At 44.8% G+C, this 19,847-nt stretch overlaps 1 protein-coding gene across 2 annotated transcripts in view; it reads left to right on the forward strand.

Moving 5' to 3' along the window:
* The window catches only part of LOC126335198 (uncharacterized), a 102,896-nt gene that overhangs the window by 20,884 nt on the left and 62,165 nt on the right, over nucleotides 1–19,847 (forward strand). Inside the window, exon 1 of one of the 2 annotated variants that reach the window (XM_049998209.1) lies at nucleotides 10,240–10,295. The exons of the other annotated variant lie outside the window; for it this stretch is intronic. The gene's annotated coding sequence lies outside the window, so the exon portion shown is untranslated. Of the gene's footprint in view, nucleotides 1–10,239; nucleotides 10,296–19,847 lie in introns of those variants that run through there. 2 annotated transcript variants of the gene reach the window in all.

Below are 19,847 nucleotides of genomic sequence, written 5' to 3' on the forward strand. Positions count from 1 at the left end.
ATCCTAAGGAAATGCAATCCGACAACAAAGAAAGTAGGTTACAGTACGCTTGTTCGCCCACTGCTTGAATACTGCTCAGCAGTGTGGGACCCGCACCAGATAGGGTTGATAGAAGAGATAGAGAAGATCCAACGGAGAGCAGCGCGCTTCGTTACAGGATCATTTAGTAATCGCGAAAGCGTTACGGTGATGATAGATAAACTCCAGTGGAAGACTCTGCAGGAGAGACGCTCAGTAGCTCGGTACGGGCTTTTGTTAAAGTTTCGAGAACGTACCTTCACCGAAGAGTCAAGCAGTATATTGCTCCCTCCTAGGTTTATCTCGCGAAGAGACCATGAGGATAAAATCAGAGATTAGAGCCCACACAGAAGCATACCGACAATCCTTCTTTACACGTACAATACGAGACTGGAATAGAAGGGAGAACCGATAGAGGTACTCAGGGTACCCTCCGCCACACACCGTCAGGTGGCTTGCGGAGTATGGATGTAGATGTAGATGTAGAACAACCGAATGAGACTAGTCTGTGTGGCCATGCCAGGTATTTGAATGTTATCACATTCTCCGAGTTTGAGTGATTTCATTTACATTCTTACGCTGTGCTTTTGGTTGTACATGAACCACCAGAGATGGACGGTTACCATGAACTGATGAGTTAAAGCACACTGTAAATACCCCACTGGAATTGTGCCTTTCTCTGCCTCGTGATGACTGGGTGTTGTGCGGGCTTTTGTTAAAGCTCCGAGAACACCGAAGAGTCAAGCAGTATATTGCTCCCTCCTACGTATATCTCGCGAAGAGACCATGAGGATAAAATGAGAGAGATTAGAGCCCACACAGAAGCATACCGACAACCCTTCTTTCCACGTACAATACGAGACTGGAATAGAAGGGAGAACCGATAGAGGTACTCAGGGTACCCTCCGCCACACACCGTCAGGTGGCTTGCGGAGTATGGATGTAGATGTAGATGTAGATGTAGAACTTCAAAGCCGGTCGGAAACTGCCTCACCGCGCCAGCTCCGGTTGCGTTCATTGGCGAGGTCATAACACAGCTGGTACCAGCTGAGAACGGAACTCATCTGACCAGCCCACGGTTTTCCAATCGTCTAGGGTCCAACAGATATGGCCACGAACCCAGGAGAGGTGCTGCAGTCGATATCGTGCTTTTGGCAACAGCGCTTACGTCGGTCGTCTGCGGGCATAGCCCTTTAACGCCAAATTTCGCCGCACTGACTTAACGGATACGCTCGTCTTACGTCCCACATTGATTTCTGCAGTTATTTCACGCAGTGTTGCTTGTCTGTTAGCACTGACAAATCTACGCAGACGCCACTACTCGCGGTCGTTTAGTGAAGGTTGACTGCCACTGCGTTGTCCGCAGCGAGAGGCAATGCCAGAAATGTGGTATTTTCGGCACACTCTTTACACTGTGGATGTCGGGATATTGAATTCGCTAACTGTTTCCGGAATGGAATGTCCCATTCGTCTGTCTCCAACTACCGTTCCCCGTTCAAAGTCTGTTAATTCCCGGTCGTGCGGCCATAATCACGTCGGAAACCTTCTCCCATAAATAGCCGCCCTTTAAAACCTCGTGTGCGCTGTACTACCGTCATCTGTATATGTGCATATCGCTATCCCATGACTTTCGCCACCTCGTTGTACGTACGAGGAAGCAATATATTGGTTCTCTTTTCAAGGTTAGGACGGGCTCGAAACTTTAACGCCAAAGCACACCGTGCTGCGGAACGCTTATCTTCCAGCGTCTGCAAGTTGGCTCATCACCTCCGTGACGCTTTCGCGCTTACTAATCGAACCGATAACGGCCAGCCGTGGTGGCCGAGCGGTTCTAGGCGCTTCAGTCTGGAACCGCGCGACCGCTACGGTCGCAGGTTCGAATCTTGCCTCGAGCATAAATGTGTGTGCCGTCCTTAGATTAGTTAGGTTTAAGTAGTTCTGAGTTCTCGGGGACTGATGACCTCACATTTAAGTCCCATAGTGCTTAGAGCCATTTGAACCATCTGTCTTGTATCTGTTTTACTTGCGATTAGTTCAATATAGTTGTTGCTCTTTCAATTGCTCCATACGCATCCTCTAGACATTTCAATGGATGTAATTGCGCCCAGTGATTGTTGTGCTATCTTGAAATCATATGGTAATAAGTATTTCTGCCTATTTACATGCAAAAAATTTGTTTATGTTGAGGGTCAAGTGCCAATGCCCGCATCAAGCATCGATCCCACATTTCGTTACACTTTTTTAGCGTTGCGACTTTTAATGTAACCATTAAAAATACTTGGGTTAGGTAGGGCAGCAATCAGTCGTGGAATTAAGTTGCTTTAATATGACATTTATAGTCACAACGCAGATCAGATTTCGACCTGTGTCAGGTCATTATCAATGCTAAAACAAATACAAGAGTATATATATTACAACGTGATTTACAAAAGTTATAAGTCCATCACATCATTGTCTTTTAATGATAACATTACATACCAGTGCGGAATTGTAGCAGTTGTTCGTGCTCAAGTGAATGCTTAGACAGTTCAACCATTACTATCGTAAAATTATATGTTGGTTTCACAGTACACATCGGTTTTGCGTATGGCATCCTCTATGAGCTGTGCCTGAGGTTTACAGTTTTGACGACATTTTTTGTAATATTTATGTTGTATAGTAACTAAGTAGTAACATGAAATTATTATGAATAAAACTATGTAAATTAAAGCAACTTAATTCCACGACTGACTGCTGTTCCATCTAACCCAATATACCCACAGTCGTTGCGTGCACCCACCCCATGGAGGCCAACCTGATTAAAAATACTGTTACTGAGGCGTATTCCTATTAAGCGAATAGCCGCCCTGGGTCCCCGAGCGGTTCTAGGCGCTAGCGTTTGGAACCGCGAGTCCGCTACGGTCGCAGGTCCAAATCCTGCCTAGGGCATGGATGTGTGTGATGTCCTTAGGTTAGTTAGGTTTAAGTAGTTCTAAGTTCTAGGGGACACGTACGAAAGGACTGCAAGGCTGCCAGTGTTTGTATTCCCTGTAAGAGCAGAGGGAAAAAACCATGTGGAGCTACAGGACGGAGTTGCCCTACATACAGGATGTTAGAACAACGCCTAATATCCAGAATTGATTATGGTTGAGTCTTACACAACCTACAGGATGCCAAAGCGAAAATCCCCGAGCAAGAGAAGGAGGGATGCTATGAGGGCTCACAAATTCAGGGAATTTCTGAGATCGCTATCGAGCTCAGAAGTCGAAACAGCAGACACTGCTGTCCAGACAGAGGCATTCATGGTAGATAAAGGACAGCAAACAGAATTTCCCATGCCACTCATGGCTCCCTCTCCTCGAAGCCGGGGATCTGAGCCGAAAACAGACCATCCACGGCAAGGGCATCCTGTGGTAGCGGCAACCCCCAAGGAGAAAATTGAAAAACCATCCATACAGGAAAATATAGTCACAAGTTCGAGTGTGGGTTGCACCTCTGATACATCAATTGTCAGGCTTCCGCCTGTCGATCCGGTGAGGGTGTACCCAAACCTCGAATTTACGATGCAGCTGGCAAGACTGGAGCAGCCGGCAACCCTGACCACTGCCTTGAGACATGTGGTCCGAATTGGACATGAGAACGGCAGAAAGGTAACCTTCTCGGTGATGGAGGCTGTAGATAGAATACAGCTAAAGTCGGTGAATCTCCCCACGGACTTCGGAGCCCTGCGTGACCTGCTAAAGAAACTGTTTGAAAGACGAGGAGAGAAATTTGATTTAGAGGATATATACGTCCAGTCAGTGTTGGCAAACGGAAGAATAACTTTCGATCCGAACAAGACCTGGCCATATGACCGTGTACACACATATTATCCATGACGACTAGGACATCTGTCGGCCAACTAAATACGCACAACAGTCGACTTGTGATGCAGGAACTCCGTAGGGAAGTGGAGGAGAGGAGACTGGATGTACTCTGTTTGCAGGAGCCTTACTCTCTGGCTGGCAAAATTGCTTTTGTGGCCACTACATGGCAAGTCATCAGCTGTGGGGATGCCCCCAAAGCAGCTGTGGTAATCACCAACAAAAAACTGCAGGCAACCTTACTTTCGCAGTACTCAAACAGTCACTGCAACGTCATAGAACTGCAATCTCCAGCAGGCACTATAACACTCATTAACATGTATTTTCAATATGGAGATGATATCGACATACATTTAGACCACCTAACAAGAGTGGCTATGGCGTTGCAGGGACGAAGAGTTGTCATAACTGCGGATATAAATGCGAAGTCCCCCCTATGGTACAGTGGCACAAGGGACGAAAATGGTGGAAAGGTGGAAGAAGTGATTATGTCGTTGCAGCTTGTGGTGGCAAACAAACCGGGAAACTCTCCCACCTATGCGGCGGGAGGGGGGCAAGGCACGAACATCGACGTGACCTTGGTCACGCCAAATGCGGCAAACCTAATACAGAACTGGAAGGTGATAGACAGTGCCACCACAAGCGATCACAACCTTATCACTTTTACCTTAGGGAGCAGGGAGTGCCACTGGGCCATGGGGTGGGAGGTGCAGTTGAACTTCAGGAAAGCCAACTGGGAACGCTTAGCCAGAGAGTGTGACATTCCTCCGTTACCGGATGGTGACAGACAAATTGACATCGACAACAGAGCTGAGGAACTGGTGTGTGCAGTGACTAGAGCGATGAAGGCGGCCGTGCCAACTAGGAGGAGGGCCATGGCGGCCTCGCCGACACCATGGTCTCCTGAGCTGCAGGAGCTGCGTCAGTCTGTCAGAAGGCTGCGGAGGCACTACCAGCGCAGTGTCGTCTGGTGGGAGAAGCAGAGATGGTTACTGCTATACCGGGAGGCAAAGGAAACATTTCAAAAAGAATTAAAAGCGGTCCGAGTTAGAAGCTGGGAGACATTCGTGACCAATCAGCTGGCCTTGGATCCATGGGGGATTCCGTATAAACTAGTAAGAGAAAAGATCCGCTCCCCTATGATGCTGTCCACAGTCAGGCATGGGGATGGGATGACGGACTCATGGCAGGAGACTGCTGAGGTCCTACTCCGATCCCTGTTGCCTGACGACGACAGAACAGAGGATACTGAGGAACAGCGACGGTTGCGAGATTTAGATCTGGGCGACTATACAAATGATGAGGCAGTCCTCCCCTTCTCGGAGGAAGAGGTCGCTGCCCTCATAAAGACAATAAAGAGAGGGAAAGCCCCTGGGCCAGACGGTATTGTGGCGGAGGTGGTGCAGTTCTTGGCCCCACAACTGGTCGCTCCTTTAACCCAGCTGTACAACGAGTGCCTTCGGCAAGGCAAATTCCCGAGGATCTGGAAGGCAGCAAACGTTGTAATCATTAAAAAAGGCCCCGATAAAGATCCAGCTGAGGCAAAGTCTTACAGACCCATCTGCCTTCTGGATGTGCTCGGGAAAATCCTTGAAAAGCTGCTTGCTGATAGGCTGACTGCCCACCGAGTGCTGCACGGGATGAGCGACAGACAGTTTGGCTTCAGGCCTGGGCGTTCCGCATCTGATGCGATCGCCCTGGCGGCCGAGGTCTGTGGTTCGGCCCCGTGCAAGTACATCGTCGGCATCATGGTGGACATTAGTGGCGCCTTTGACAACCTGTGGTGGCCTTCGCTCTTCTCCTGCTTGCGGGAGAAAGAGTGCCCAGGGCCGCTATACGGTTGCCTTAGGAGCTATTGTGTAGATCGGGAGGTCTGGTTATCATCCCCTAGCGGGAGGATTGGAAAACCCATAACAAAGGGATGTCCCCAGGGTTCCGTCTTAGGTCCCCTATTTTGGGATATCCACATGGAGCCACTCTTAAATGCATTGCAACAAAATGAAGATGTGCTAGAGGTGATAGCCTACGCTGATGACCTCCTTCTACTGGTTGGCGGCCGAAGTCGCGAGGATATTGAACCAAAAATAGATAGAGCCATGACGCAACTACTATCATGGTGCCGTAATACCAAGATGACCATCTCACCGACTAAATCAACCTATCTATTACTAAAGGGACAGTTAATAAGAAACCCGACTGTAAGAATTGAGGGCACACCAGTACTCCGACGACGAGAGGGACGTTACTTAGGGATCATCATCGATGAAAGGTGGAACTTCGGAAAGCACATTGAAACCGTGACACAAAGAGCTCTGCAAATTCTCAATAACCTTATCACCATAGGTCATAAAAGATTTCATCTCCCCCCTCACCTTATCAAATTGTATCATAACAGCATACTAACATCAATAGTGGGTTACGGCGCGGGAGTCTGGGCAGACAGGCTCACGAGGGTTGTGCCCGCCATGTCGGTGAGAAGGGTTCAAAGGAACATGATATTAAGATCTGTGGGGGCATACAGAACATCTCCGGGAGGGGCCCTACTAGTAATAATGGGGCTTTGTCCTCTGGATATCAAAATCAGGGAACAGGGTGCTTGGTATTGGGCAAAGAAAGGGGACATAGAAAAAGTAGAAGACATCTTGGGAGTTAGGGTTAGGGATAAGGGCGAGATACGGAAGAGGGGTGAAGAGCTATGGCAAGAAGTTTGGGAGGCAGAGGAATCCGGCAGAAGAACTTTCAGCTTCCTGCCGAATGTGAGGGAAAGAATGAGCATGGGTTATTTTGAACCAACTAGGGGTTTGTTCCACTTTCTCACTGGACATGGGCCTTACCCGACGTATCTATGTCGGTTTGGGAAGAGGGCAACGCCTACGTGTGACTGTGGTGCATCGGAGGGAACTGCCGACCATGTGGTCTACGAGTGCCCCCTTTTCGATGATGTAGCAACTACACTTAGACAGCAACTACCCAACTATGACACGTATATGTTATTAAGACAAGAAGAGACCTTTCGACTGCTAAATCAGTTGGCAAATGAGGTATCACGAAAGGTCCTAACTCAATATCTGAGAGAGCTTTAAGACTTAAAAAATTAACATACTAGGTCAATGCCCCAATCCCGTACCGCCTGTGCGTGGACTGGTCGACTGGTAAAGTTGGAATCCGCCACGCGCAGGATAGGGGGAGAGGGGCGACCATACCGGATTTGACAACGCACCGATTCTGACTTAGAATAGTTCATTAGGTTAGGAAATTAGAATAGGAATTAAAATAGAAACCTGCAGCGAATAAAAGTATTGGCCTGCCCTGTGCCAGGGCGCGTTCACCGGGGTTAGCTCGGTGAGCAAGGCACACAAGTAGGATTGTATATTTATTGGCATGTTTGTAACGCTGCAGGCAGTAGAGACTAGTGTAAGTAGTAATACTAGGAGTAGCAGATTTGTTAATTAGTAGGTCTGCCCATTCAACTAACACACTGTCTGTAGATTATAATTAGAAATGTATAAGCTGTACCTAAGTAATGTATTATATCATGACCCACTAATTAATAAGGTGGTGGGTTTTATTGTATAAAATATTTTGTAAGAAATAAAGATTTTTTTTTAAAAAAAAAAAAAAGTTCTAGGGGACTGATGACCTCAGAAGTTAAGTCCCATAGTGCTCAGAGCCATTTGAACCATTTTTTATTAAGCGAATACCTTCCACTCTGTGTCATTTTATAGTGTAACAGCGTGATTTCGCCATTCACGTTGGGCTTGACATTCATGAATTAACTATTCAGTTTTTGAAGGTAAAAGCTTGTAGATTGCTAGGCTGGATAATGCTGTTCTTCAACTTCGTAATACTATCAACCCGCTGCTGGGAATCGTCTGAAATCCAGGGTACCTGAACACTGTCGTAAGAGCTGTGTGGGTGTTTATTTACAAAAGGGAATTTTACCGCGTTTGTTTTGAAGAAGGGGGGTTATTGGGAAAAATTTTCCGGTCGCTATTGGTCGACCGTCGTCGTTCGGTAGGTAGCGAAACAGACAGAGCAAGAGAGGGAAGATGGAAAACTTCCCGGCAGATAAAAGCCGAGTGCCGGATCAGTAGAGATGAAGCGGGTCGCGATTCGAGTTTGGATAGCTCAGTTCGATAGAACCCTTGTTCGCGAAAGGCAAAGATTCTAGGTTCGGCACACAATTTCAGTCTGCCAGGTAGTTTCAGATCTTCACACATTCCGCTGCAGCATGAAAAATCATTTTGGAGAGGAAAGATGCTGACCATAATACTGTATAATTGCGTGCCGAAGAGAGTTTACACAGAGTACGCGAAGGAACTTGCCCCCCTTCTTGCAGCGGTGTACCGTAGGTCTCTAGAAGAGCGAAGCGTTCCAAAGGATTGGAAAAGGGCACAGGTCATCCCCGTTCTCAAGAAGGGACGTCGAACAGATGTGCAGAACTATAGACCTATATCTCTAACGTCGATCAGTTGTAGAATTTTGGAACACGTATTATGTTCGAGTATAATGTCTTTTCTGGAGACTAGAAATCTACTCTGTAGGAATCAGCATGGGTTTCGAAAAAGACGATCGTGTGAAACCCAGCTCGCGCTATTCGTCCACGAGACTCAGAGGGCCTTAGACACGGGTTCACAGGTAGATGCCGTGTTTCTTGACTTCCGCAAGGCGTTTGACACAGTTCCCCACAGTCGTTTAATGAACAAAGTAAGAGCATACGGACTATCAGATCAATTGTGTGATTGGATTGAGGAGTTCCTAGATAACAGAACGCAGCACGTCATTCTCAATGGAGAGAAGTCTTCCGAAGTAAGAGTGATTTCAGGTGTGCCGCAGGGGAGTGTCATAGGACCGTTGCTATTCACAATATACATAAATGACCTGGTGGATGACATCGGAAGTTCACTGAGGCTTTTTGCAGATGATGCTGTGGTGTATCGAGAGGTTGCAACAATGGAAAATTGTACTGAAATGCAGGAGGATCTGCAGCGAATTGACGCATGGTGCACGGAATGGCGATTGAATCTCAATGTAGCGAAGTGTAATGTGATGCGAATACATAGAAAGATAGGTCCCTTATCATTTAGCTACAAAATAGCAGGTCAGCAACTGGAAGCAGTTAATTCCATAAATTATCTGGGAGTACGCATTAGGAGTGATTTAAAATGGAATGATCATATAAAGTTGATCGTCGGTAAAGCAGATGCCAGACTGAGATTCATTGGAAGAATCCTAAGGAAATGCAATCCGACAACAAAGGAAGTAGGTTACAGTACGCTTGTTCGCCCAATGCTTGAATACTGCTCAGCAGTGTGGGATCCGCACCAGGTAGGGTTGATAGAAGAGATAGAGAAGATCCAACGGAGAGCAGCGCGCTTCGTTACAGGATCATTTAGTAATTGCGAAAGCGTTACGGAGATGATAGATAAACTCCAGTGGAAGACTCTGCAGGAGAGACGCTCAGTAGCTCGGTACGGGCTTTTGTTGAAGTTTCGAGAACATACCTTCACCGAAGAGTCAAGCAGTATATTGCTCCCTCCTACGTATATCTCGCGAAGAGACTATGAGGATAAAATCAGAGAGATTAGAGCCCACACAGAAGCATACCGACAATCCTTCTTTCCACGTACAATACGAGACTGGAATAGAAGGGAGAACCGATAGAGGTACTCAGGGTACCCTCCGCCACACACCGTCAGGTGGCTTGCGGAGTACGGATGTAGATGTAGATGTAGATGTAGATGTAGAGTTTACTGGTAAGTGTTTTTATCCTCGCACACCGTGCCTGGGTATTTACATCCTATATGGCGGGAAAGCACGACGATGAAAGACTATAGCCATCATCTCTAGTAAAATTAATTTTGTTTTTAGAAACCTCAACACTTCTCAGACTTTCCTTCAAATAAAAAAAAAAGGTGGTTTTTCTGTTGCAGTCACTCGTACTTTGTTGAAGTCTATACCTTGGCCGCAGTCCTCCTGATGCAAGTATTCAAACATTGCCACCTACATTAAAACATATTTGTTAAAAAGCCAGTGAGTGTATAGTTCCATGATTTAAATCGGAAGTCTTGTTCCACATTAAGGTTTACCTGAAGTCCCCGAGAAACCGATTATAAACTTGGAGATGGGAATACTGTTGGTATCCAGTAATTATTCACCATTCAGCTCCGTTTATCAAAATGCCACAAATAGATAAAATGAATTCTGAGAAACTACATACAGGTTGGTATTATGATTCATTCAATGACAAATTGTTGCTAAAATGAAGCTGGGTTGTCACATGATTTCGATACATACTTCGCTGTTTGTTTACACCGTACCCAACGACTTACACGTACTTGTCTCATTCTTACCGGTTTGCTATTACTTTTAAGGATGCGAAGACAAGTTCGTGGAAGGACAAACAGCTACGTTTCTTAGGAAAGCACTACAAAGGTATCATTATAGTTATATTAGTATGAAACAACCATCGTCATCCAAAGTATGCATTTTCCTAAAGTAAAATAACCGTAAGTGAATCTCAGCTCTGTGGAAATGGAGGAAATAACTTTTTACCCATATGTTTGTTGCCGCATAGAAAAATGTTTTGTAAGTTTCTTTTGCACTGTCGTTGTTGTAGCTACGTACTGGAATTTTTTGATCATAGGAGGCCTGAGGATGGTACTGTGTACCATATTATTATTTCTAAAGTGTATTGGTCTCTATTCCAACCGTCGAAAATACGTTTCAGTTTTCTGATAAAACCAATAACAGAATGACAACGGTCAATTATAAAAATAAGTCGTTTAACTAATAATCCGTAGCCACATTTATTAGCTTCAGACTATCTCCTTCGAATCTAATCTGCGCTACGGATCGATCTGTCAGCACAGTCGAGATTTATCAGACTCGAACCGGCTTCTAACACATTCCGTTTTACATAACCGAAACTCCGTGCAGCAGTTTGTTAATTATTTAGTGTTGCAGAATAGCAGCTGTTGTCAGGTCGGTATTTAAAAGGTTTTGACCAACAGACGAGGCCCACGAGAAAGAAAGGCTTGACTCTCTCGCTCCCTTAACTCAGCAGGCAAATTAAGCTTCTGCGCCTGTTAACTCGTAGTTGCGTGTTTACGTACAAAAGAGAATTGCATCTTCTACAGGAATCCACTATTGTGGAGTCTTATTGTTTATTAGTCCTACAATGACCGAAAGTCCATATGCCTACTAACAATTTTTTACGGCAGTATTGGGTAGAAACAAATTTTATCGGTTGGATGAGGCATTAAATCTTGTATGAAACGAGGTCTGTTAAGCAGTGGAGACTAAATTCTATAAACGAGCTTTTGTACCATTTATGCAGAGCATAGATCTTAAATTACAGCTACCGCACAGTTGTGTATTTTGTTGTAGTACTAGTAATCAGTAAGACTCTACAAACGCAGATTTCAGCTGAATGTGCAGTCCTCGTTAGTACGTAAACGCCCAGTTACGAGTTAATACGATTAGAAACGCATTTCGTCTGCTGGGCTGAAGCGAGCGAACTAGCTCAGGCCTACCCTCATGACGCGGCCGCAGCCTGTCTTTCTCGTAGGCCTCGGCCAACAGGTGAGTGACGTCACTGTGTCACGAAAGCTGCTTACAGACCCATGTGGCGTTGTTACAGACCAGCTGCCTCTCTGATGACATCATGACCAGCAGCTCACAGCTTGTGTCCGGCGAAGGGCACGTGGCGCTAGCCACCTGTTGTTTTTCTCAGCGAACAAAATCGGACGTTTTGGTTCAGTAGGAAAGGCACCGTCGTGCGCTGATACCTAGGCGCTCGCGAGCAATGTGGCTCACCGAATGCTCAAGCGAGGCTCGTGAACCGCTCGACACGCTCGCATATATATGGGCACATTTTACCAGAGGCTTGGCAGTGTGGTGAGCCGACTCATTCCATTGCGCAAACACTGGCCCGTTCGCGTGATGTGTTTACAGCACCGGCGGTCCTTTATGCTAAAGTGATATACAGTTGTGAAGGGCCATGTAGTAATTTTACAATCAATTTTGTGTTTGTTGTATGGTTATCAGCAATGAGTAACTGGCAGAAATCTTGTTATTTTTGATTTTTTTAGTAAAAGACATATTTTAAAAAAAAGTCTTTCATTATCTCCCCTGATGGCAGGGAGTGGGCTGATGAGAGAGTTTACGCTCTTTTCAGCCGTAGGTTTGATTTTTCAGTTGGGACGCCAGTTATTTGTAAATGGGAACAAAGAGGAATTTTCATTTTGTAGCTTACTGCCCACTCCTTTCCGATTTTGATTTTTAGCGTGTATGGATTACTCCGGCATCCTCCTCACATGTGAGGGAAACCCCTCTAAAACCCACCTGGGATTATACTGTGGATAGTAGGCTTGATTGTTATTGTCTTAGTTTCCAGGGTTCCCTAACTAGGTCGGTAAAGCAGAAACCCTTATAGGATCACTTTCTTGTCTTTCTGTCTGTCCGACTGACGAGACCCCATTGTCTCTGGAATGCATAGAGATATAAAATGCTAAGGTGGCGGTGTGAAAAAGTTAAGCTTCTAAGCCAACGCAGCAATTTTTCGATACACGCAACTGAATCGTCAACTCTTAATAGGCACTTCCCGTTGACCTAGAATCATGAAATTTGACAAGAAGCAAGGTTTCACATTACAAAGAAGGACAAAATATATTAAAACTGTTAGTCTGAAATCGTATCACATAAATGTACGTTTTTGTCATTATTTGTCTTTCTTTTAAGACTCCTTTCTCTCAGGAACGGGGAGGGGTATCAAGCTCAAATTTATGTCAGATACTAACGTTTACAGGCCCTTGGCAGTGTAAAAAAACTTAAGGTTCTAAGTCAATGCAATCAAAAGATACGGCCTTATAGTCATGTCTTGATGCACGTAAATTCACTCATCAAAGTCTATACATGAACTATCTGCGTACGTGTCTGACCTGGCTGGATAGTGGTGGAGTGTATGCCGGAAACTCGAGATGTCGCGTGATCGAATCTCGGTTGGACAACGGATTTTTCCGTCTTCGTTTTAACCTAGCTCTCATCTGTCAGTGGTATGACGAGTCGTCCGAAACAACACATGGTTCGGATGGCATGTTAAACTTCAGCTCCCTTTTCCCTGGTTCGATAACTGGGGTAGTTATAGGGACACGAATGTTGTCGATGTGGCGTTCAATGGTAAGACTTGCAGCAGGCCACAGAGCTACACGAAATTATTATTATTCTATACAAATAATTGCGTTTTGTACGGAAACTGCAGAGTGCGACTCGTACTCACGCTTGTCCGGTTTTTTCTCTTGGCTTCCCTGAAAGATATGCTTGTTGGTGCGTCCTGTTTCCAGTTGTGTTTCGTTGTAGTCTTCGTCTGTTTCATTTACTCGTCGTGTTGTTGTATTTTGGAGGTAACTGAACTGAAATCTTGGAAAAATGAAAGTTATGATTTTATTTTGTGGTACGTATTGCTGCTTAATCTGCTCAAGTTCATACTGACTATTTCGTGTACGGCGTTGGACAGCGTATGTGTACTAGACCTTGCAACTATTCTAGGATTCTTCTTTCTGTGCTGATTAACCTTTATTGAGTAATCTTTTTGCTTAGCCTCCAGACATGTACTCCATATTCGAGAACTGGTCTCACAAAGGGCTGGTATGTATGAAATTACGAGGGTTGGAACTTAAATAGTGGCAACTATTTATACACAACCGATACAAAGGAGTTACGTGTTTTCACCAATTACTGTCCTTCAAAGTAGTCACCAGCGTTGTGTAGAACCTGTTGCCAGCTATGTGGAAGCCGTAGTATACCGTTAGCAGAGCCTGTTCTATTGATGGTGCAAATGGAGCGGTGTAAAGTTATGGTGATTCTCGTGTTCGACTGTGATGGTGTTATCCTAACGCGTTACGTTCCTCCACGGCAGACCGTCAATGCACAGTATGACTGCTGGTTTTTGGAGCATCACCTGCGACCAGCTTTGCGAAAGAAGAAGCGAAACTTTCTGCGCAACTCGCCCATTATTTTGCACGACAATGTGCGGGCGCATACAGCGCAAGCTGTGGCTGCTCTGCTCGGTGGATGGGACTGGGAAGTATTGTACCATCCACCATACTCCCCGGACTAAGTCCTTGTGACTTTTGGATTTGATTCCGAAGATGAACGAACCACTTGGTGGCATTCGCTTCAGAACTGTTTCAGAAATTCGACAGGCAGTAGACCGCTCCATTCGCACCATCAACAGAACAGGCTCTGCTAACGGTATAATACGCCTTCCAAAAGACAGCGGGTTCTACACAACGCTGGTGACTCCTTTGGTGGACAGTAACTGCTGCAAACATGTAACTCTTTTGTATCGGTTGTGAATAAATAGTTGCCACTGTTTAAGTTCCAACCCTCGTATGTTTAGTTTGAAGCGCAGTTTCGAAAGTCCGAGTTGTCTTGCTTTTGGTATGATCTCGTCTGTTACATTAGTGTAGTATCCACAGGAGAACCGAGACATTTAGCTGTGATTTTTGGTGTTATTTCTTGTCTCCAAAACGATAACTTATCGTCGTATGGTGTTTGCTTTTTGTTTCTTGTACAACTTTTATGCCTGTAGGTAATAAGTTTCCTTGGGTATTAGGTTTTATGAGCCACGGGATGTGTCAAAATAAATTTTTTTTTCGTTCCTTACCCGTGAAGTTAAAGTCAGCTTTTCCGAGTGATGACCCAGGGACTTTGCAACCAAATAAACGGCAAACTTGTAGTGGGGCGAACGGATTCCATATATTTTTTTCGTTTTTCGCTTTTTTTATCCAGTGCGAAGAGTGGCGTGCTTTCCATCTAGCGTATATTAAAAAGTATTTACAAGACGTAGCTGTTGGTGAATGGGTACCATGTGAGCATATTTTGCTAATAACTGTGTGTGTGTAAAAACGCTTTGTTTGCGTACTAGCGTCTCTGAAATATAGAGGAAGACGTACGCAGTTTGGTTCATGCAAGCTTGACAAAGAGGAAAGGAGACGGTGCACACTGTTGTCAGTAAGTACCAGTTTTATTCGCTTAAAAGAGGTGCTCTGTACGGCCGACACGAACTTCAGTGCTTTTCAGTCTCCCTCCTCCCCCCCCCCTCTTCTCCCCCCGCCCCCTCTCACATGACGTGACACATGACACCGCTGGATGTATATGAAATCCCTGATATACGAGAGACCCGTACAGTCACCTCAACATATGGCACAAACACGACAGCAGCAGGAGTCATCCGTGGTGATATGCCGGAAATCTTTCCAAGGATTCGGCAACACATCATCTGGAGATACAAAAAAATGTATCAAAGTGGGTGACCATCTTCTGCGAGCGAATTAAACTGATGTTTACTCACAGTAATGTGTCTACTTTACTCCTTGCCTAGCTTGCTTGTTCCAAACTGCCGGCTTTCTGCTTTAGAGATGATAGCAAGCAAACGAAGGGATTTCGAACGCAAGTTAACTAGCGAAATATGCTCACATTCTACCTATCTACCAATTACCACGCCTCCTAACATACTTTTGACACGCCCTGCAGAATCACGGTCTTTTCAGCCGATTGCTTGGATGGTAGTAGGACAGAGGGGGCTCCAGTTTGGAATAAATGAATGGGAGAGGATTGCCACTCCCGGTATTTACCTGCCAACAAAAGAAATCCTCCAGAAGACCTACGTCGGTACTGCGGGATTGGGACGGTTTTAGTTTGTCTGCAACTATTGAAACTATTTGTGTTGTGAATACATGTTGAGTATGTTGTGTATGTGGTTTTGTGTGTGCGTGCCAGTGTAGGTGAGATCTGCAACGAAAGATTTTATTTTCCACTTTTCATTCTCCAGTACCACAAATATCGCAGTGTGTGTTATTTGCGGTCGATAAGTTTCAGAGAGCGATCGCATCGAACAGTAAATTTATCAGTTCACAATTTTTGTAGTTCTCGCAGAGGTATGAGCCGTGTCTAAAAGGTTCTATATCTTAATGTGAACTCTTTATTTGTTGAAGGAAGCGTGAGTATATTGATTAGAATTTGAAATAAACCAAAATTCAAACTGATATCTGAGGCAATACTGACCTTACGACTTATCTTAGAAAAAAGATTAAGAAAAGGCAAACCTACGTTTCTAGCATTTGTAGACTTAGAGAAAGCTTTTGACAATGTTGACTGGAATACTCTCTTTCAAATTCTGAAGATGGTAGGGCTAAAATACAGGGAGCGAAAGGCTATTTACAATTTGTACAGAAACCAGATGGCAGTTATTAGAGTCGAGGGGCATGAAAGGGAAGCAGTGGTTGGGAAAGGAGTGAGACAGGGTTGTAGCCTCTCCCCGATGTTATTCAATCTGTATATTGAGCAAGCAGTAAAGGAAACAAAAGAAAAATTCAGAGTAGGTATTAAAATTCATGGAGAAGAAGTAAAAACTTTGAGGTTCGCCGATGACATTGTAATTCTGTCAGAGACGGCAAATGACTTGGAAGAGCAGTTGAATGGAATGGACAGTGTCTTGAAAGGAGGATATAAGATGAACATCAACAAAATCAAAACGAGGATAATGGAATGTAGTCGAATTAAGTCAGGTGATGCTGAGAGAATTAGATTAGGAAATGAGACACTTAAAGTATTAAATGAGTTTTGCTATTTGGGGAGCAAAATAAACTGATGATGGGCGAAGTAGAGAAGATATAAAATGTAGACTGGCAATGGCAAGGAAGGCGTTTGTGAAGAAGAGAAATTTGTTAACATCGAATATAGATTTATGTATCAGAAAGTCGTTTCTGAAAGTATTTGTTTGGAGTGTAGCCACGTATGGAAGTGAAACATGGACGAGAACTAGTTTGGACAAGAAGAGAATAGAAGCTTTCGAAATGTGGTGCTACAGAAGAATGCTGAAGATAAGGTGGATAGATCACGTAACTAATGAGGAGGTATTGAATAGGATTGGGGAGAAGAGAAGTTTGTGGCACAACTTGACTAGAAGAAGGGATCGGTTAGTAGGACATGTTTTGAGGCATCAAGGGATCACAAATTTAGCATTGGAGGGCAGCGTGGAGGGTAAAAATCGTAGAGGGAGACCAAGAGATGAATACACTAAGCAGATACAGAAGGATGTAGGTTGCAGAAGGTACTGGGAGATGAAGAGGCTTGCACAGGATAGAGTAGCATGGAGAGCAGCATCAAACCAGTCTCAGGACTGAAGACAACAACAACAATATCTTGAACCACATAAAGCTCTTAGAAAACATCTAATTATGTCATGCGGAAGGTATGGATGTGCTTGACATTCACAAATATAACAAGAACAAAATAACTCTGTGCCACATTAATACCGTAGCTCGCTATGAACAATAAAATGTTTTCTTGTATTAGGCTGCACCATTTTGAATCTAAAACCACAATTAAAACTGGTGATTCAACCGTTCTTGCAGTGACTCTGAAGAGGACTGCTCCAAAGACGGTCGGAATGTCCGCTTTAACGGTGTTATTTTAAGGCGGCCTAATGCCCAAAGACAGGGAAAGCGTTCTCAAATGGTTCAAATGGCTCTGAGCACTATGGGACTCAACATCTTAGGTCGTAAGTCCACTAGAACTTAGAACTACTTAAACCTAACTAACCTAAGGACATCACACACACCCATGCCCGAGGCAGGATTCGAACCTCCGAGCGTAGCAGCCCCGCGGTTCTGGACTGCAGCGCCAGAACCGCACGGCCACCGCGGCCGGCAGCGTTCTCATAACTACAAATTTTGTTAATAGTAATAGAAATACTCCTGAGATTTTAATGTTGTATACTTTTTTTCCGTATTCTTTTGAATCGGTGCTACATCTTTGGTAAAATTTTACCTGATGCATTCTAGCCGAGTACTGAGCCAGTATTTCTTTAATTTGGTAAAACCACTTGGCATTATTCTTCTACTCGGAATTGTTCAGTATTTTGAAGAGTTTTTTTCTGTTGTTCATTTCTAATACTTCGTTATTAATTATTTGTACGACAGAGACTGAGGAGGTGATAACGTTACGGCAGTTATAAACTTAACCGCAGAAGCGTTATATTTCAGGGCGTGAAGTCCGTAAAATTTTAATGTCGACTCAACGTCCAGTGTTTCCAAGAGTACTTCACGGCGAACGTGGAATCTATTTTAAAATTAGTAAAGTTCTGGAACCTGTAATCTGATTGGAGTCAGAACTTCGGAACCTATTCCTCGAAACTGACATTTAAGCCCACGCCTACAACACTAACATCCTGTAATCTGTCCAGACTGAACGGATGAAAAACGAGCCTTATCTCCGAAAGCGCCGCATGCGTGTGTTTGTATTGGGGCCAATATATGTGAATAGTGATAAAACGTTCGTAGCACTGATGCGAAGCGCACATGTGTGTATCAGAGTAACTACGAATGCACGCCACGATCTTCGAAACTATGATTCAAGCGTTATGTTTCACACATTGAAGAACTCAATCTGAAATGTTCACTTTCTGCGGTGTTCTCCATACGTAAGTATGTGTTCTTCTCGATATGGCAACATGAAAGTTGAATTCGTCCACGCTGCATTTTTGCGTGCGTCGATATTATCCATATTAGTAAGGGCCCCAAACCGTCGAACAACACTCAGAAATTGTTCATACTCGGGTTTTGTGAGTGACATCCATTCGATGAAGTGTAATTCATGCACGATACAGCTGCGCCGGCGCAGTGTGCAAGAAAGAAATCCAGTGTCTCGGAAAGGAATTTACAATAGACAAAGAATTACATGTGATGATGAAATTCGCTAACATTTTCCAGCCTGCCTGGGAAAGTTCACGACACAAGCACCGCAATCAATAGGTGCAACTACAGACGTAACAACAAATGAAATATTCGTAAAATTAATTATTGATCGGTCCTCGGGAAATGGTTTGTCTCATAACTTTGGAAAAAAATACAATTCATTCAGTTCTGTGCCAGGCAGGAGATATCACCGTGGATCCGAGGATCAGAGCAACTTCACGCCACCTAGTCTCGTCCCCTGGCGAAATACTAGTGGCGAAATTTTTTTCCACCACTCCCTATTCGAGTGCCATCGCACATGCATGGCTACGGAGATGAATCATTATATATCAGTTCAGATCACATTTCGTGACATTTTGTATGTCTTCAGTACATATGTTGGCGAGCTGTCATGAATCCAATTACATCCTCGCGGCCACCATGCATTTACACACATCAAAAAAAGTTTTGCATCACCTCGGTTCCAAGAGTTCTGGAACCTGTACAGAAAATTGGAATAGCGATCAACATAAGCATCATTCCCGCCCTTTTTATTGCTCATGAAAATCACACACTGCATGTTGCACCACCATACAGCGAGACCTTCAGAGGTGGTGGTCCGACCGCTGTACACACCGGTACCCAGAAGCACGTCCTCTTGCATTGATGCATGCCTCTATTCCTCGTGGCATTCTAACCACAAGTTCATCAAGGCACTGTAAGTCCAGATTGTCCCACTCCTCAACAGCGATTCGGCGCAAATTCGTCAGAGTAGTTGGTGTATCACGTCGTCATTAAACAGCCCTTTCCAATCTATCCCAGGCATGTTCGATAGGGTTCATGTCAGGAGAACATGCTGGCCACTCTAGCCTAGCGATGTGGTTATCCTGAAGCATGTCATCCACAAGATGTGCACGATGGGGGCGCGAATTGTCGTCCATGAAGACTAATGCCTCGCCAATATGCTACCAATATGGTTGCACTATCGGTCGGAGGACGGCAATCATGTGTCGTACGGCCGTTACGGCGCTTTCCATGACCACCAGCGGCGTATGTCGGCCCCACATAATGCCACCCCAAAACAGCAGGGAACCTCCACCTTGCTGCACTCGCTGGACAGTGTGTCTAAGGCGTTCAGTCTGACCGGGTTGCCACCAAACACGTCTGCGACGATTGTGTGGTTGAAGACATATGCGACAATCATCGGTGAAGAGAACGTGATGCCAATCCTGAGCGGTCCATTCGG

Source organism: Schistocerca gregaria, chromosome 2 (assembly GCF_023897955.1).
Source record: "Schistocerca gregaria isolate iqSchGreg1 chromosome 2, iqSchGreg1.2, whole genome shotgun sequence".
NCBI classification, from domain to species: Eukaryota; Metazoa; Arthropoda; class Insecta; order Orthoptera; family Acrididae; genus Schistocerca; species Schistocerca gregaria.